Raw genomic sequence first — 5,357 nt, forward strand, 5'->3', positions numbered from 1 at the left:
GTTTGCTGCAACATTCATGAGTGCTTATGAATATGAATTTGAGCATTGGATTAAACCCACGCTCACTTGGATCGCTCTATGAATTGTATCACGAGTGATTGGTGAGACGATAACATCTTATATTCTTGAAACCGAGATGTGTGAGTTGTATCTTGCGAATCGATTGCACATTGATTATATGTAAACGCACTAGTAACTTGGTGTTATAAAACATATTGTTGTGTGTGATTCGGTGCGTGAGTGCAAGCGAGCATTGTATCAAAGTTTATCCGTTCCTTTTATCCAAAGTAGGATAAAAGCGATATCTTTGGGCCCCCTCGATGATTTAGTGATGACAAACGTAAATGCTCGGCCGGGCTAGGGCTAATTTGATTTGTTCAATTAGTCAGTCGTCATAAATCAGGAATCGAGAAATAGTACAAAGAGAATGATTGGAAATCGTATCTCATACGATATCTAGAACGGAGGAATATATGATCCCTTATCTAAGGACATGCGCATCTGATAAGATCAGAGTTGACAGCGGCTTTGGAAAGCTACGATTGCAGATCAGGATCTGAAGTCATACGCATAATAGTTATTAGACTTATCCAAGTGGGAGACTGTTGGATTAGTGTCTAAGTCCATAACTATTTTGGTATGTACTTGACCCGATGGTGCATGGTCCTTTTGGGTTGCCTTCACTAAAGCAATTTGATAGGATGAATTATGGAGAGAAAGGATTAAATATGATTTATTAATATATTATGAGAATAATATATTAAAGGAGAAATCATATTGTTTAATTAATATTAGTCAATAATTAATTGGTAATTAGTTTTGTGACTAAAAATGATTAATTAAACTTAAGGGACTGGAATTGTAATTATAAGATAATTACAACTTGGGCTATGGATTGTCTTTAATTAAGGAGTGGACGAATTCTATGGGTTAACTCATAAGGAAATCGTCCAAGGCCTTAATTAAAGGAGTCCATGGGTTGCTTAGGGCTTAAGCATCCAAATTAGGGTTTCCTTGTTAGATAACCCTAATAGCCTCACTATATATAGATCCCTTTTGGACCAAAAACGTGGCTAAGCATCCTTCTAGGGTTTCACACGTTTTAGGGCAGCCTCCATACTCTCTCATCTTCATCCTCTTGCTCTTGGTGTTTGTGAACCATTAGAGGAGTGACATTTGTGACTTTAAGCGTTCTAAAGTCATTACAAGGAGATTTGGGATTGTTATTGCTACATAACAATCAAGGTAATATGTTAAACCCATTCTTATGTTAATATGATTACTTGTATGCTAGAATTAGGGTTTATAGTCTTGTATAACTTGCATGTTCAATAGAGAAACCTAGATCCAAGCATTAGGGTTTGTATGAGCACATAGGATATTCTTATGACCAAAACCCATCATATATAAGTGACACTTAGTCATTTTTACCACTTTTTCCACCTTTCAAGAACAAAGCTCAATTTTCTCTCAAGTATCTTCGACTTTTCCTTCTAGATCTTTAACTTGTAAGCGTTTATAGCCTTAATAAGTTGATATACTACTTAATCTAGTGATCTAACACACTTCCATCCATGAAATCATTCCAAAAGGTTAGATCTTCAAGTTTCACCAAGAACACCAAGAACACACACTACTGTTCTTGGACTTTTAGCACCTTTTCAAGCCTCTATCTTGTAAGTACTTCTATCCTAGACTATCTTAAGGCTTGTTACACTTCCATACATCAAGAAAACACCCAAGAAACCAAGGATCAAAGGTGTTTACGGTTCAAGATGTTCTTGAACCATAAACCCTATAAAGGGTGCCAAAGTGTGCCCTAGTCCCTCCTAAGCCTTAGAAACTTGCATAGATCCATTCCTTGATGAGTTAAGGGCTTGAAAACATCAAAAGACCATAAACCATAGGGGTTTACGACCGTAAACCCAAAGGGAGATGGTCCAAGGACCGTAAACTCCGTTTAGGAGTGAAATGGTGCCCTAATCCCTTCCATAGGCTTATACTTCAAGTGGAAATGCTTCTGAGGACTTGTGGAGCTTCAAAACAGCTCATGGTCAAGGCACTACTAGAAAACAGGCCTTTAAGGACATGCAATTTATGACACGCACGAATGTGTGATACTCAAAAGTGGGTCTTGTAAAAAAACGTCATCTCTAATAAAATTTAAAGGATTTAGATTATGCATTTTTGCGTGATGTCAAATTAGGTGTCGTTTTATAATTTTTTTAGGTAAAGGCGCGCCTCCTTTAGTATCTATGGGCGGGATATGGAAATCCTAAAAATTAGAAATACGCGCTCCTTTTTCTCCCCCATTTTTGTTTCCCTCTTTTCCCTAAGCCCTAAGAATGATACTCTACGCCGCCCCCCTCAAACATCATCGGTGACTCCACCTCTTTTCCATCTCCTCCGCATTCACGACCATCTCTATATATGAATCTCCATAAAACCCTTAAATTCTATATAAATGGAAAATGAAGTAGTCATCGATTCTTCCTCCATCGAAGTCGAGATCAGTTGCTTGGATCTTCCTTTTGGCGCAGAATATCTCAGAATCGATTGTTGGGATCTTCCTCACCCTCTGGTTTCGATCTCTTCTATTTGTGGCATGTAAATTTTAGTACTCCCTCTTCCCCACCATCTCCTAAATCTCTCGCACACTATCTCAAGATATCAATCGGTTCTTTTGCATTGTGCTTTAAAAACCCTTCTCACATACTCCCTCTTACGTACTATGCCCTAAAAACTTCTAACATGCTTCATGAAGAAATCTATCGGTATCACTCTAAGAACCATGGTCGTCACCCCTACCACCACTATTTACGCGGATGGTCTAGCGAGTCCAGGCACGGAGTCATCAGAGCAGGCAACTAAGCTTGATGCCTTCAAATGTTCTTGAATAGGATAGGTTCGTCCCCTTCTGTCCTCCTTTTTTCAATTTCAATTCTATCCATATCGATCGTGAAGTTTTTATTGAATTTTAAAACAAAAGGAAAAACGACGATACTGAAGATACTTGGAGGGAAGCATATGGTGGAGCCTGATATGATTAGGGTTCTTGGTAGATCGGCGTTCCATGACACCTCTTTGACTTCTTTGGGTGACCTAGCTTAACTTGGTGGAGAGGTAATTTACTTGTGCTTTTCTTCAATTGGGATTTTCACAGTATTTTGGGTCAAAACAATCAAATCTAGAAAAGCTTGATTGATCTAGACAAATGTCAAATTACTTACGTATCATTACCTTGAATAAGCACAAATTCTATGAATTTCCATCTGTTATAGTTGTTGCTTAATAATGGTGTTTTTTTCTAAAAATAGTTGTTACAGAAGGATAAAGCCAAGTTTTGTTCCACAAGTAGCTGGGAAGCAATGCATTGTGAATTTTGAAGATTGTTGGACAAATTTACCCCTGCTTCTGGATTCCCCTGCTGCGAGTCCCAAATTTAAGGAAAACCCGTTTAAGGGATTTACTTATGTCAGGCCTGCAGATCCTTTCCTACACAGGACTGAATGATTCTAAAACTTTGTACCAAGTTTTTTAAATGTAATTTTGAGTATCTAAATTATATGGATTATTTTTTATTGTTAAGTTGTTGCATTTATGACAATTTTAATTTAGTGATATGCTTGAAAGAAGTGTCTACTGATGAAGCTGTTGAACAAGCTGCTCATTTGAGATCTCAGATGTATATTTTATGGGGGACTTTGCTTTATGAGAGATCTGTTGGTGAATTCAAAATGGATTTGTCAGCATGGGAAAAATCTTTAGCTGCTGCTGTTGAAACATTTGAGCTTGCGGTTTCATCACCAACAGATCTTGCAGTAATTATAAAGAATCATTGCTCAAATGGAACAGCTTCTGCAGTTAATTTAGACAAGTTTCAAGTAAATTACAAAAAATTCCTTGTGCTTTTATGATTTTTACTATATTTAGTCCAAAGTTGAATGTTTTGTATGAGTGTTTTTCAGGTCTTGGTTTTAAAATTGATGAAATAGTTCAAGCATGGAATGAGATGTATGAGGTTAAAAGATGGCTGACTGGTGTTCCCTCTTTTCGCCTTGAACCACTCTTTAGGCATCGCGTCTCAAAATTGCATTCTCTCATGAAAGTGGAACATCGTTGAATTGGGATTTCCATTTTTACCCTTGGTGTGATTTAGTCATGTATGGTTAGCTTTATTTTTCATGTGCCAAAAATACCCTTGTCTTAACTATTCATTAAGGTTTTCTTTTATTAATTATTTCTTCCATTTTGTAGGGTAATTTTGACCCCAGAATTAGATGATGATTATTAGTATTTGAAAAAAAATGATAACTAGTTAAAATTTGATGAACATTACAAGTAGGAAAAATAACTAGATTGAATTCTTGTTTTAATCGGCTTCATACTTGAATCTAGTTGATAGTTATCAATTTTCCTAATTTGTGATCACCATCCAATTTATTGTATTACAATGAATAACTATTGTTGGAAGCTCTTTCTTCTTTTAAGGTAGTCATTTGGGAGATTGCTAGTGCAGTTCCATTGTGGGGCAGGGTACTCTATTGTAAAGGTGATGCAATTTATCACCGAGCACTGAAATAACGGGTGATGCAGATGAGGTAATCCTTTTGACAACCTTCAAAATCCGATTTTGCTGCTCAACTTCTTGGATTCATGGCAACTTTGTTAGTTGGTGCTCCTGATCAAGCCCATTGGATATTGAAATTAGCTAAGTTTGATTTGAACATTGTTGCCAGACATTTGGTTGCATCTGTACCTGAGATTTATTCCCCCAAGCATCCCTACATATCTGATTCCCTTCATTATTTAACTGTAAGTAGTTTGTATATATTTATTTCAGGGTGATTATTGAAGCTTTTGTTGTTGCTATTATCCACCTTTATCGAATCCTTTTTCAGTAGGGTTGTTAGAGTGCTAGCCAAAAGTTGAACTCTAATGGTTGCATTATTCAAATTTGTAGGTCTTGTTGATGTGCATAGTGTCGAGCAAAGTAGCTCAGGATGTTGTGAAGGTGGGCAACAAGTTCTTGTAGTTCAACTATTATTTGTTGATGACTTTCATCTCTTTCACATTTGATGTATTACATTTGTTTATTATTGGAATGATTATTTGTATGACATTAACTTTTGTGCAATGAATTGTATTTTTTGTATATGTTATTTTATTTTCTATTATGACATACGAAATGCAAATTTAATTTGAAAATTAGTAAATCTATAAATATATTTTTAAATTTTTTTTTTTAAAATTACGATACGCAAAAATGTGTGTCATCTTCATTTATGACATGGCCTTTCTTGACAGCGGTTTTAGTGATACGCATTGCGTGTCATAAATGCACGTCGTAAATGCAC

At 36.2% G+C, this 5,357-nt stretch overlaps 1 long non-coding RNA gene across 6 annotated transcripts; it reads left to right on the forward strand.

Moving 5' to 3' along the window:
• Positions 1–2,281: 2,281 nt before the first annotated feature.
• LOC145096767 (uncharacterized) lies at positions 2,282–5,155 on the forward strand. 6 transcript variants are annotated; one of them, XR_013704066.1, is made up of 7 exons: positions 2,285–2,905; positions 2,990–3,123; positions 3,318–3,884; positions 3,969–4,163; positions 4,492–4,601; positions 4,740–4,815; positions 4,964–5,155. It is a non-coding gene; the product is annotated as an uncharacterized LOC145096767 (long non-coding RNA). The 6 variants fall into 6 exon arrangements; XR_013704073.1 differs by having other exon boundaries at positions 4,496–4,601; XR_013704059.1 differs by having other exon boundaries at positions 2,283–2,905; positions 3,969–4,601.
• Positions 5,156–5,357: the final 202 nt, after the last annotated feature.

This window comes from Lactuca serriola, chromosome 1 (genome assembly GCF_051521515.1).
Source record: "Lactuca serriola cultivar US96UC23 chromosome 1, Lser_US96UC23_V15, whole genome shotgun sequence".
In the NCBI taxonomy this organism is placed as follows: domain Eukaryota; kingdom Viridiplantae; phylum Streptophyta; class Magnoliopsida; order Asterales; family Asteraceae; genus Lactuca; species Lactuca serriola.